Consider the following 14,825-nt stretch of genomic DNA (forward strand, 5'->3'; position numbering starts at 1 on the left):
ACTTGCTCCATTATGTCATTTTCCCTCCTAGATTCTGGATGAGATCTTGGCTAGGAAGCATTACTTTTATGATTCCTCTTAGATAGGAACAAATTGTCTTATCTCTTTTAGGTTATGAAATGTATGTTCAGTTTAATATCAAAACCCCACATTTGTATGCAATTATAAAATTCTCTCTTTCCCTTATCCAAGGCCTAAGGTGGGCTTCAAACCTGCTTTCGGGGAAGGATGTGATCATCAGTTTCTCTACCTTGCTTTTCTCCTCCCTCTCTTCCCCTGAATGTGCCACCTCTGGATCCTCCAGGGTTGCAAGTAGACGAGGAATGAGGTTATCTTTTTCCTGGGAGATTTCTTTAATGCACCTGCAGTTTCCTTGAAGCCAAAAATGCTTCTCTTGCTGGATGTTAACCCCCAAGTGGTCATTTTGAATGAACCCCTTATCAAAGAGATTTAGAGCTGGAGGAGACGGCAGGCATCTTGCAAGAGGAGGTGGGCTCATTGTCTCACTAAACTTTAAGAGAGCAATTGTTTTTCCTTATCTCTCTTTTTTTCCCTTTTTTCTGGTGTGTGTGTTTTTAGGGCAGCATGGGTGGCATGTGTAGGTTCCCAGGCTAGGGGTCAAATTGGAGCTGTAGCCACAGGCCTACATGGCAGCTACAGCAACACCAGATATGAGCAGCGTCTTCGACCTACACCACAGCTCACGGCAACACCGGATTCTTAACCCACTGAGCAAGGCCAGGAATCAAGCCTGGATCCTCATGGATAGTAGTCAGATTCGTTTCCCCTGAGCCACGATGGGAACTCCTGAAACTGTTTTTCAAACAACTTCCACTAGTCTTTACCCTGCTATTAAGCTGACCAAACTCTTGCTTTTAGAGTTTTTCCCGGCTTCCTTCACATAACTGTTTTTGTGTTATTCCAAATTCTAGGAGCCACTGCCAAGCTTTCCAAATGCTTTTGCTAAAGCTTCCCCTCACTTGGAAATTGCCCAGCACCCACCAAAACTTTCCTAGTCACCCCTCAACTGGCTGGTCGAGCTTATTGGGCTTATTGCAAGCCTTGTTTTATACTATCATCTTTGCAAACCTAGCACCTTGTTCTATAGTGTGAGCGTAATTGACATCCATTTTTCTGTTTTGTTTTGTCTATGCCCGTGGCATGTGAAAGGTCCCAGGCCAGGGATCTAACCTGTGCCATAGCAGTGACCCCAGCCTTTGCAGTGACAGTGCCTGATCCTTAACCTACTGCTCCACAGAAGAACTCCTGACATCCATTTTTCTTAATCTGAGGGTTTCAGTCCAGACAAAAGGAAAAGTACCGTTTTAATATTTTCTTGCAGAGTGATACATATAATCAGATGTTTATTATTTGTGTAATTGTAATGAATATAGTCTCCAGTCACATTACTTCCTCAGCCACCGTATAAAACAGACAAAACACTGATCATTCTTATATTAAAAAATCAGAATATTTTCTGAATTGGACCAGATTTGAGTTCTTTTACTCTAGAGAGTATTACATTAGTCAAACAATTCCTTCTTCAATATTCTATAGGAAGCGTGAGGCCCTTTATCTTCTTTTGGTTTAAAAAAGCTCAACTCACTGTCAAATACTTGCAAGTGGACCAAACATTTAAATATTGAGTGGAAATTTGGATGCATTGTATCAAACGCTGAGCAAAGTGGAAGGTCCTCTGACCACTTTCAAAATAATCCAAGCAAACAGCAATTAGGGATATATTTTACTTCTTTCCATTTGTTCACAGCTCACCAGAACATAATGTGAGCTCCTATGCACATTGGGAGGGAAATGGACGGCACTTAGATTATTCCTTACTTTGATATGTGACTGTCAGGGTTGCAAATAATGTGCCTGCAAAAGAAAATTGCCTCCTGGTGCACCTGAAGATGGAATTTTAAAAAATGTTTCTTGCTCCTTCCCTTTCTCGTTCCATTTACTCAGCATTACGTGACTTGGGCTGTTAAGCACCTGAGGAGAAAAAGGAATTGTTTATGGTGGCCCCAGTGGGATGAGTCTGACCAGGAGAAAGCGGGCGACACAGTAAAGGAGCGTTTCCAACATTTATTTAGTATGTATTTATTAAGTACCTATTGGGCACAAAGGACATAAAACATGGTGACAGCCCACTAGAAAGTTTTAATCTGGTTGTGAGGATAGGATATATATGCACCATAAGTTAAATTCAGTTTGTAACATCGAAGACAGAGTCATCTCGTACTGGGAGCCTGCAAAAAGCAAAGCTCCGGCCAAGAAAGTGATAGAAGCTACAGAGAGAAAAGTCTGGGCTAAAAGTAAGTTTCTAACAGAACTGACTGAAGGTGGGTTGGACTCTTTTATACAAAGATGAGTTTTGTGTCATGCAAATTTTTAAATCTAAACTGAATAAGCACTCAACAGAACTCTTTGTAGAGGTGGTATTGCATCTGATGAGGGGTTTCCCAGGAGGGTCTTTAAAATACTCACATGGCTTTATGATGCCTTGATTCTGTGAGTCCTTTAGAAGTGAGCATGCATAGGTTTATAGAATGACCAGGAAAGTATCTATTAAGGTTGAGGAAAGAAGGAACAGATGTGAGATGGAAGATGGGAAGAAGAAGGAAGCTCCCCAGAGGGCGTACTGTGGGATTAATGAAAGGTGTGGGGCTTTTTCTTGTCCACATATTGCAGGAGAAAACTGTATTATTTCCAGCTACATTTAGAAAGTTATGCAGGAGTTTAACGAACAATTTTTTTGTTTTGTTTTGTCTTTTTAGGGCTGCACCTGCAGCATATGGAAGTTCCCCAGCTTGGAGTCGAATTGCAGCTGCAGCTGCTGGCCTACACCACAGCCACAGCCACAGCCACAGCAAGGATCCGAGCTCAGTCTGTGACCTACATACACCAAGACTGGATTCTTAACCTACTGAGCGAGGCCAGGGCTTGAACCCGCGTCCTCATGGATACTAGTCCGGTTCATTACTGCTGAGCCACAACGGGAATTCCAAGGAACAATATCGTAATGAATATTTTTTCACTGGCTGAAAATTTACCATAGTTGCTCCTTGAAATCAAGCTTGAGGTATGGGCGAGGGAATTTGTCTAGTTCACATACACGAGGTTGTGCTAAGTCCCTCTTGCGTTGCAGGCATCAGGCACTGGGAGTGCAGAGATGAAAAAAGACACAATTTCTTCTCTTGAATAGCCTATTGAACAGAGGCTTTTAGAAAATGTTTTCTGATAAATACTTACATTTAATTTCCTCAGTTTCATGATCACTTTAATAATAGCTGTATTTATTGAGTAGCTTCTAATTGATAGAAAGGATGTTAGTCTCTTTCCATTTCTCATGACAACCCTTCAATGAAGGTTTTTTATTAACTGTGTTTTCCAAGGAGGATAGTGAAGCCCAGGGAGGCCAAGTATATTTCCCAGCTATTAGTAACTGACTAATTGAAAATACAGTCACTGCATTAATTGAGTGGGTAACTCCTTCTAGGGACTGCTTTAGATGCTGGGCACACAGCATCTTATGGAATCGCCACATTACCAGAGACGAGAATTACCATTTATCCCCATTTTATGGTCAGGAAAACAAAGGCCCAGTAAAATCAAACAAATTGGAGTTCCCGCTGTGGTGCCATGGGTTAAGAATCTGACTGCGGTGGCTTGGGTCCCTGTGGAGGTATAGGTGTGATCCCCAGCCTGGAGCAGTGGGTTAAAGAATCTGGCTTTGCTGCAGCTGCAGTGTAGGTCACAGCTGTGGCTTTGATACAATCCCTGGCCTGGGAACTTCTATATGCTGGTGTGGCCATAAAAAAAAAAAAAAAAAATTAACAAATTGTCCAGGGTCTCACAGTCAGTATTATGGACTGAATGCTTGTGTTCATCCCCAAATCATGTGCTGAAATTCCTCAGTTTGCTGCTATTTGGTGGGAGCCTTTGGGAGTTGATTAAGTCACGAGAGTAAAGCCCCATCACTCCTTTACTAAAGAGTCTCTAGATTGTTCTTTTGCCATTTTGTGCCTTGTGAAGGTGCAGCCTGAAGTCAGTGATCTATGAACCAGGAGGCAGGCTCAACTTCCAAGCCTCTAGAACCATGAAGGACAGATTTCAGCTAGCTGGAAGCCCCCCAGTCTTTGGTTGCAGCCTGAGCTAAGACAGGCAGCAAGGATGCAGGCTTAGCCTGCTTGATCCTAAAGTTGATAGTCTTTAAAAACTCTGCTACTTTTCCTCCCCGCACTGTGCTGTACTGTCAACAGCTTCACTCCAGCTCTACTTTCCTCCTCCCTTTACCAAAAAACACAGTGAATGACAAAATCATTCTGAATTTTTTCTTGAAAGGCGAGGAATGGACTTAGCTGGAAGAGAAATTCCTATTAGAACTCTGATATGTGGTGTACAATAGTGGCACTAGGGGGAAAGAAAATGCCGTGCTAATTAAGCAATTACTAAAAGTCCAGATTAAAACATGAGGTTGCTAATCCATTCCAAAGGCAATAGTCTGCATCTATTAACCCCAGGCTCCCAATCCATCCCAATCCCTCCCCCTCCCCCTTGGCAACCACAAGTCTATTCTCCAAGTCCATGATTTTCTTTTCTGTAGAAAGGTTCATTTGTGCCATATATTAGATTCCAGATATAAGTGATATTACATGGTATTTGTCTTTCTCTTTCTGACTTATTTCACTCAGTATGAGAGTCTCGCATGATAATGTGAGAAAAAAGAATGTATACATGTGTGTGTAACTGGGTCACCATGCTATACAGCAGAAAATTGACAGAACACTGTAAACTGGCTATAATGGGAAAAAATAAAAATCATTATAAAACAAAACAAAAAAACAAAATGAAACAAAAAAGTGAGGTTGCCTATCTAAGAGAATCCCTGGAATAAGTGGTTTTCTACATTTTGCCTTGGAGCCTGGTTGATCAGTGTCTAAGAAATTCACCTTCTTCTACTGGAGGAGTGATGGGGAAGCAAGGACTGTTTCATCCGTTATCTCTTTGGATCCTTGCTACAACCCTCTGGAGACATATGGGGGAAATTTAGCTTGGAATTTTAGTGGCATGTTAATCAGATTCATCCTGTTTGTGAACCCTGGATCATTTGCAAAATACATATAATAGTTGGGGGTTCCAATTTCAGGTTTATTGTTTGGATCGGATCTCATGTCTTAGATTTATGGCCCAATGCCCTCCCTCATTCTCTCACCAAAGTCCTGCTGCAGCTGGACATTGGGATCTGCATTTGGGAAGGCTGGGTTTGTAGCCAGCTGCCTCACACCAGGTAAGCGCAGGGAGCTTAGGAGAGGATGGTCTTTTATGCACAGGACCTGTGGCAGGTTTACTTTTCCCCAGTAGAGATGTGTGGATGATGGGATGTTTCTGCCTCTTACCACTTCCCATGTTAGATAAATCATTTCCTCTCCTGTGAGGAGAAACCAATGAAAATGTAGGGGCAACTGTTTTTCCCAAATACACCCAAGAGGTCTTTTATTGGCTGACAAAAATCACAGGGAGACAGAGCATATGGTTTTTTACAACAATCCTTAATCTTGTTCTTTTAATCCATTGCCCTCCCCTGAATTGACAGGTGGAGAATTTGAGGCTCAAAGAAGCTAAAGTTTTGAAAGTCACACTTTAAGGAAAAATCTGGGGTCCTATCTCATAATATATCAGTGGATGGGAGCTTAGAGTTCAGGAGGTCAGATTCTTGATGTTATAAATATGCCAAGGGGCTTTACAGAGAGGGCTCATGACTTGCCCAAGAACAAACTACCAGAACTAGAAATCTGGTCTTCTGATTCCTTTGGGCCCTTTCTAGTCTCACAGAAGTCTCCTTTCTGACTTGGTGACATTAGTGCTCTTGACTTGTGAACTTGGTCTTCTGGATACATGGCACCAACCACAAACCAGTTAAATCAGAGTCTCGGGGGGAGAGGAGGGGCTCCATCACTAATGTATTTTTAAACTCTCTAGGTGTTCTGATATATAAAAAGGTTGAGAGCCACAGCTTTGGTGATGTCAAACCTTTGTTTCACAGAAGCGACACTTTCTTAGAATGTAGAGATGGTGCAAAATTGCATTTCTAGGCAGATCCTCTGTTTACTAACCTTGGAAATCTAAATCCGAGCCTCAGTAGGGCCTGTGTGAGCCTTTTCGCTTTACTAATGACAATTTTTTACTGGTGGATAGGGAATGCCCTATCTTGATTTATATAACAACCCTGTGTGGTCAATCGTTATTGACTTCATTCACAAAGTGAGAAAACTGGGTTCTGACCTCACCCTGCATGGAAGCAGAAGCTTTCTGTGCTGTTCTTTAGTAGAAGCGAGGTTCACACCAGGGATGTTAGAAGTTGATCTTTATTCCCCATCCTAACAATGGCATCTTCTCATTTGAGAATTCATAGGGGAAACCCATTTTGATTTAGTAAACTTGTTAACACCCATCCAGATCTGTGGTCAACAGTTGTACAGGTTGGACACTATCCAACCCTAGGAAGTGCCAGTTGCTACAGTTTATGTGAATGGTACCACTAGCTCTTGGGCAATGCCCTGCCTAAGTTAGCTAGCTGTATGCAGTGCAAAGGCAAATACTTAAAGAGATGCTATCTTGATCAAGAGGCTATCTCTCTAATAAAATGTAAAGCATACACCCCTATGTTCACAGCAGCACTATTCACAATAGCCAAGACATGGAAACAATCTAAATGTTCATCTACAGATGAATGGATAAAGCAGATGTGTTACATACATACAGTGGAAAACTACTCAGCCATAAAAATGAATGAAATAATGCCACTCAAAGCAACACTGCAGTAACACTTGCAATACTCTTGATGGCCCTAGAGATTATCATACTAAGTGAAGTAAGTCAGAAAGAGAGACAAATACCATTGATACCACTTACATGTGGAATCTTACACACAACACAAATGAACCTATTTACAAAACATAACTCACAGAGAACAGATCTGTGTTTGCCAAGGGGGAGCAGGGGTCGGGGAAGGATAGACTGAGAATATGGAATTAGCAGAGGCAAACTATTATAGATATTGTAGAGTGGATAAACAACAAAGTCATACTGTATAGCACAGAGAACTATATTCAATATCCTGAGACAAACCTTAATGGAAAAGAATATAACAAAGAATGCATATATATGTATAACTGAATCACTTCGCTGTACAACAGAAATTAACACAACATTGTAAATCAACTATTCTTCAATTAAAAAATACTTCCTATTTAAAAAAAAAAGATGTAAAGGACAACCCCAAATACTGTCCTTTCATGATAGGTGAAATGATGTAACAACATAAGAGCAGTGTGTGATCTATTTCCTTAACACTATCTTCTTTAGGCTCTCTCATTTAAAATGCACATACTCTTCGGAACAAGAAACTATTCTGAGCTCCTACATGGTTTTTCCCTAATGTCTTAAGGATTGATAATTCATATAGAATAAGAGTTTACACTTTCAAACAGCCTGCAGGTTGCCTTCTGTGATATAGGTATTACTGTTCCAAATTTACCTATGAGCAAGTTGAAGTTCAAAAAAAGATCACTGTCTCTTGCAGATACAGAAAACAAACTTGTGGAGTTCCCCGGTGCCTCAGTGGGTTAAGGATCTGGTGTTATCTCTGCTGAGGCTTGGGTCACTGCTATGGTGCAAGTTCTATTCTTGGCCTGGAAACTTCTTCATGCCATGGGCATGACCAAACTTCCCCCCAAAAAAACAAAAGCCAAACTTGTGGTTACCAAAGAGGAGAGGGAGGGAACTGGGGAGAGACAAATTAGGGATACAGGATTGATAGATACAAACCACTATGTATAAAATAGATAAACAACAAGGATACACATTACTATAGAGCATGGGGAATTATAGCCATTATATTGTAATAACCCACAATGGAGTATAATCTGCAAAAATACCAAATCACTAGGCTGTACACATGAAAATGACGTAATATGATAAATCAACTATATTTCCATTAAAAAAAGATCACTGTCTGGACCCACATTACCCAGCAATTCAGAGTCTGAACTTATTTTTTTTTTTGATCTCCTGACTTAAAACTTTTCCCCCACCCCCTACAAATGAAGATAAAGTATTATTTTTATTCTCCTTGATTACATGCTTTTAAGGAATGTGAGCATCAAAACAAACATTTGTTAGGGAAGCCTTTGAGGCTGCAGTCCTGTCAGCGTTCGGCAGTATCCTTTGGGGTAATATTTTCAGTTCAGATGCACCTTTGCTTGAATCATTTATGCTCTATTTTCCCGATAAGAAACTTTATATGATGGAAGAGTTTCTTTTTTTAATTTGTATGGATGCTGAGGTAATAGCGTATGTTAAAAATGTTAGTTTTCATTGGAAAATTCATATATTGACACATGGCTAGACTATGCAATTGCTTCCTCTTTGAAAATTATAGTCTTCGCTCAAAGAAAATATATTTTTTTTCATAGAATATAGGCTGTGGAGAAGCTTAGAGTACGGGCTTTGTAGTCAAACAGGCCTGAGTTTGAATACAGACTTCTCCCTACTGACGTCTTTGTGCTTTGAAGTAAATTGCTTGACATCTCTTAGCCTCATCTGTAAAATGGGGCAGTAAGACTTAACTTTGCATGATAATAAAGCTAAAACATATAGGACACAGAAATTCCTCAGAAATGTTAATGGAGTCACTTCCTTCTTGCATTAAAAATCTATTATTGGGGAGTTCCCGTCGTGGCGCAGTGGTTAACGAATCCGACTAGGAACCATGAGGTTGCAGGTTCGATCCCTGCCCTTGCTCAGTGGGTTAACGATCTGGCGTTGCCGTGAGCTGTGGCGTAGGTTGCAGACGCAGCTCGGATCCTGCGTTGCTGTGGTTCTGGCGTAGGCTGGTGGCTACAGCTCCAATTCGACCCCTAGCCTGGGAACCTCCATATGCCGCGGGAGCAGCCCAAGAAATGGCAAAAAGACAAAAAAAAAAAAAAAAATCTATTATTGATTAGGAAATATAATTACTTATTGTTATGATTATATGAAAAGGTGGGAAATTACGTTCATCTAGACTGCAGAGAAGAAAAGCCTGGGTAGATGGGCTTTGGCAATGTTCATTCATTTATTCGTTCCCTAACTCAGTCATACAGAGTAATCTTAAAACTCACAGTTTATTGCTGGCTCCTCCACCTAAGACTGGTCAAAGGCTTTCCAGCTTCAGTCAATTTCCTTGTCTGAAAAAGGACAAAAAAATAGAATCTAACAGAGCTCTTGGGCATATTAAATGTGAATCTTAATGTATGGGAAACACTCAGTTTCTGGCATGAAATAAGTACTCAGAAAATGAGTGGTATAGTTATTTTTTATTAAAAATATAATTATAAAATTTTAAATTAAAAAACTTTTTCCTGCTTCATTTTCTTTTTAGTTTTATAATGATTTTTATTTTTTTCCATTGTAGCTAGTTTACAGTGTTCTGTCCATTTTCTACTGTAGAGCAGGGTGACCCAGTTACACATACATGTACACATTCTTTGTTCTCACATTATCATGCTCCATCATAAGTGACTAGACTAGTTCCCGGGGCTACACAGCAGGATCTCATTGCCAATCCATTCTAAAGGTAATAGTCTGCATCTATTAACCCCAAGCTCCCAATCCATTTGATGTTACTGCAAAAGCATTTTCGTATACATTGGCCTCATTTGTACTACATAATAACACTATGCTATTTTTAATTCTTCCTGTTTTACAAATAAGGCCACTAGTTTAAGAGAAATAAACTGATTTGACCAGGTCACAAGTTAGCAGGTCTGCAGACTTTAACTGGATGCTCTTTCTGTGCTATCATGTCTTCCTTTTTGATTCATACTTCTCAGTGACACTTCCCTGGGCCCGACATTTCCATCTCTTGGGTAAAAGCTTTCTTTTCTAAAGACTCCTGCTGAAATGTCTACCAAGGAGGAAATGGTTACTGCTATACCTTATTGCCTGTTCACACACCACAGCTGTATTGTCAGGTTGAGCTGGATGGTCAGATGAACAATTTGTCCTTCACTGAGCAGAAGGCAACTAGTCAGTCCTGGTCACAGTTGAAGAGATAAAAAGAAGATCCAGGAGTTCCCGTCGTGGCGCAGTGGTTAACGAATCCGACTAGGAACCATGAGGTTGCGGGTTCGGTCCCTGTCCTTGCTCAGTGGGTTAACGATCCGGCGTTGCCGTGAGCTGTGGTGTAGGTTGCAGACGCAGCTCAGATCCTGCGTTGCTGTGGGTCTGGTGTAGGCCGGTGGCTACAGCTCTGATTAGACCCCTAGCCTGGGAACCTCCATATGCCACGGAAGCGGCCCAAAGAAATAGCAAAAAAAAAAAAAAAAAAAAAAGAAGGTCCAGATGCTCTGGGATCCCACCCAGCAAAGGCAGGGGTGGTGGGAGAGGGGGCTCCCCTCTTTTCCTCTAAAGTAGAGAGAATAATGACAGCTTTACAGGGATGTCCTGAGGATAAATGTGGTAACAGTAACAACTCACATGGATTAAATACCATCTACATGTTACCTCTCTCTTCCCAACAACAGTGTGAGTGAGCTCTGGTGTTATCCCCTTTTCTCAGAAAAGAAAACTGAGGAACAGAGAAGTTATATTATTTGCCTGCCAGCTGTGAGGTGGCAGCATCAGAAGTTGAGCCCAGCCCCTGTGCTCTGAGATAGCATGTGGAGAACCCCTGGCCAGAAGGGGATTAATCAGGAACTTCCCTTTTTAAGACACCAAGCCTGCTTTGTATTCAAGATTTAGTAGATTTTTTTTTTTCCTTTTTTGAAAATGGGCATCTGAATCTGACTAAACTTCAAACCTGGGTCTGTGAGCCTAACAGGAATAGATACTTAAAAGAAGTGAGCTGCCTTTTCTCCAATGGTCTGGTCTCAGAGCAGAAGGAGGAAGATGAAACAGAGTGTTACATGGACCACTGCTGAGGGGTGGCCGGGGGTGGGGGCTGTTAACCCCTTTTTTAGCTGACTCTCTTCCTAACAGAGGTGGTGACTCCCATCAAGGGGCTCTGTGAAAGCTCAAACTGAAGTTCCTCTTCTGAGCAGTGCCTTGGGGCTATGAAGCCTTCGGTCAGCTTTGCTGATTTTCTGGAGCTTAATTTATAGCCAGCCAGTGAGTGGAGCTAAAGCTTCATGAGATGGCTGCTGGTCCAGCAGACCGGCTCGGGAATTCCTGCCTGACCATTTCCTCTGTGTGTGTCCAGCTCCTTCCAAACCTCCCATAAACAGTCCCGCTGAGAAGCTTATCTCAGCCCAGTGGAGCGAAGGGTCACACTTCCAGATAGCCTCTTTGTGTCACACACGGCCCACTCCTCCCCCATCTTGGTCTCCTTTCCTAGCCCTGGCCCCTGGCATTAGCTGGGTTTTATTAAACTCCCTAGCTTAGAAAGAAATGGAGCTGAAAAGATCTTTTCTCTTTTTCTTGGTGTAAAGAATGAGCACGCCCAAGCATTTTAACTCCTTAAGCCGAGCAGTTTCCTTCAACCAGTGGTTGCAAACTCAAATACCTGCAGGCAGGAAACATCACTCGAAAGAGGTGAGGTGGGTGACGATAAAAGGGACAGGTGGGGACTATGGCAGACTGGCAAGCACATGCACTTTCTCTGCAGTTACTGAGCTCCAGTTGCTGTAGCCTGGTGGAAATGCAGGTTGAAAACTGCCAGAGTCTCATAGTTCAGGAGAAAGTGTAGAGCTTGATTAGGCGTGAAATTTTCTCATTTTAAAAACACTTTCTGAGTCAAACAGAATCTTCTGTGGGCTTGTTTAGTGTGTAGACTGCCAGTATTAGAACCCTGACTTCAGCTGTCAACCAGAAGACCATGTTGGGCTGAGGAGAAAGCTATGGGGAAAGTGTTCAGACCTTTCTTAGTGGAACCTGAACATAGCGTTTGCTTGTTCTTTGCTTCTGTCCATTCATTCACTCATTCATTCATTCCATTATTTATTCAACCAATTCTGCAACAAATCTGGAGGGGATATTTTAGACTCTTACTCTGCTCTGGGGGTGCAGCAGTGAACAGGGTCCAGCTGTCAAGGAATTCACAGTCTCAGAGGAGAAGTGAGCAAAACTGGAGCCCTTAATAATTCAGCAAAATTGGGGCTGCCTATGAGATACATAGGAACGTGAATGACAGAAGTCTTAGCTCTGCTTGAGGGAATCAGGAAAGAATTCTCAGAAGATGCAGGGAGGTGTGAGGGTGACAGCAAGGCAGGAGAGGGTCCATGGATTTGAAGGCTGATTGAACAGATAAAGACAGTAACAGGGGTAGATAAGGGGGAAGAGGTTGGGCTTGGGCTGAGTGGTGTGGTAGTGCATGATATGTCAGGAAATACCAAGAGTTGAGCGTGGGGTGCTGGTTTGGAGGGGCTGCAGAAGATGCTAGTAGGGTAGTCTGAGGCCACATTGGGAATGGCCCTGGGAGCTCTTAAGGACTGTACCTGGTAAACTCTGGGGAGCTAGTGAAGTTGTATTAGCCGGGGCGTTCCATGGTCATATCTGTTTCAGAGAGATTGTTCTGGTTCCAGTAAGGAGCATGATTTAAAAACACAGACGAAGGGTGCTGTTGGGGTGTCATGGGACAGGGTAAACATTGGAGTAGGAGAAAGGTCAACATGTCAGCAGGGTGGTTCTCATCCTTGGCTGTGGTACTTATGGCCAGGCTCATCCCAGGCTAGGTAAATCAGAATTTCTGGGTTTGAGGTCCCAGGTGTGGGATTAAAAGCTCTCTGAGAGGTTTGGCAGCTCTGATTTAGGAGACCATTTCTTGGGGGGAGAAACATCTCAGGGAGAGTGAGATGGAAAGGTGATGGGAATACTGGTGTCTCAGGCTGAGCCCTTATTCATAGCTCAATTTCACAGATGAGAAACTGAGGCCTTGGAGGTTCATCTGCTGTTACCTCAGATAAAGAAACTTAAAAAAAAAAATGAAATAATTGATAAATGCCTTGTATTGCAAAGAACCTGGGACTTGAAGTTAAACGGCTCTGGTTTAAGTCCTGCCTGGGTCCTGTATTGGTTATGACATGCTGGACAAGACACGTGACATCACTCAATCTCCTTTTCTCATCTTTAAAATGGAATGCTTAATACTTGCTTTTGAAAGTTATGGTGAGGACTCCTATTTGTAAAACACCCAACACAGTGCCTGGCAAACAGTAGTAAATGAATAAAAGCTACTACTCTTCGGATGACTGTGGTTATTAGAGACCAACTTTGTGAGTTAGCTGTAGTTTCTGGACTATTCTGCCAAAATGACTCAAGTAATAGGATGGTTGGCTGCAAGGAGGAGGGCATTGTCAGAAAGGGTTCTTATGGGAGCCTTGTTATGAGCAGAGATTAAATGGAAAGAAAAGAATAGATTAAAAATTCCTTCCTTAACTGATCCCTTACATTTCGTTGTTTTTGTTTTTTGCGTTTTGTTTTTTTGTCTTTTTAGGGCTGCACCTGTGACATATGGAGGTTCCCAGGCTAGGGGTCCGATCAGAGCTGTAGCCACTGGCCTATGCCACAGCTACAGCATCAGCAGATCCGAGCCAAGTCTGCGACCAACCCCACAGCTCAGGGCAATACTGAATTCTTAACCCACTAAGCAAGGCAAGGGATTGAAACTGCGTCCTCATGGATACTAGTCAGATTTGTTTCTGCTGAGACACGGCAGGAACTCCCTACACTTAGTTTTTTAAAGCATGTGCTATTAACCCTTATTCTATGTGCCTCCTCAAGCACAACTGTTTCTCTTTTCTTTAAAAAATAAGTTTAATTTTGAAATAACGACTCACAAGATGCTCCAAAAACAGTACAGGGAATTTCTGTATACCTCCACCCAGCTTTACCTGGCAATGAAAATATCTCACATAACTGTAGTTCTGCTATTTATTAATTTTTACAGAGCTATACTCATACTACTGCTTTCTTTCTCTCTTTCTTTCTTTCTTTTTTTTTTGCTACACCAGTGCCATGCAGAAATTCCCAGGCCAGGGATCAAACCCATGTAACAGCAGTAACCAGAGTGACAGCAATGAGAATGCCAGATCCTTAACCTTCTGAGCCACCAGGGAACTCCTACTGTTCTTTTTTACTTCTTCACTTAACATAATAGTCAACCCACTTTCTCAAAAATTCATGATAAACATGTATTTTAATGTCTTGAGATTTCACCCTCTAATTTAAACAATTTTCTTACTGTTGGACTGGCAATGATCTTCCAATAGTTATATAGGTTATTTCCACTGTTTTGTAATAATATTTCTGGTAAGCATCTTTGTGTGTAAGGCTATTTGCACATTCGGGATTATTTCATTAGGATGGATTACTGAAGGTAGAATTGCTGGGCCAGAGAATCTGAGTGGGTGGGTGAAATTTCCAGATACATATTTATTGGAAGTTGCTAAAGAAAAGCTGGCTGAAATGAATCAAAGGGACTGGTACTCCAGAAGTTGAGAGAGGTACTCCAGGAATGACCTTGAACTGAAAAGGCTCTAAGTACCTCAGTGGTAGTGACTGCAGCTGAAGCTTAGTGGGATCTGGAGTGTCAGATCCCTACTGAGACTAAATCACACAGCAGTCCCTCGACTCCTAGCTGAGAAACCAGGGCCCGGGGGCTTTGCTATTCCTGACATGGGTGCCTGATCAGTGCCACTGCTGAGACTTGCCTCCAATCTCCTGTGCCCAAGCTCTGTGCTTTTTTTTTTCCCTTACCCGTTTCAGGCCATTTCACTGAAATCTGAGTAAATGATTGATTGCTTTAAAGCAAGGAACAAATGGACTTGCTGGGCAATCAGACCTCC

General features: G+C 42.0%; 1 long non-coding RNA gene across 2 annotated transcripts in view; it reads right to left on the reverse strand.

The window, feature by feature from the left end:
• LOC102159429 (uncharacterized) overlaps positions 1-14,825 on the reverse strand; it is a 134,996-nt gene that overhangs the window by 72,718 nt on the left and 47,453 nt on the right. Inside the window, exon 2 of one of the 2 annotated variants that reach the window (XR_014837047.1) lies at positions 9,165-9,230. The exons of the other annotated variant lie outside the window; for it this stretch is intronic. This is a non-coding gene — a long non-coding RNA (uncharacterized LOC102159429). The remainder of the gene's footprint in view (positions 1-9,164; positions 9,231-14,825) is intronic. 2 annotated transcript variants of the gene reach the window in all.

The sequence above is a fragment of the Sus scrofa genome, chromosome 2, assembly GCF_054392235.1.
Source record: "Sus scrofa isolate SSC_HxYL_T2T_F1_AM1 chromosome 2, Sscrofa_HxYL_maternal_Yorkshire_Landrace_v2.0, whole genome shotgun sequence".
Lineage (NCBI taxonomy): Eukaryota > Metazoa > Chordata > Mammalia > Artiodactyla > Suidae > Sus > Sus scrofa.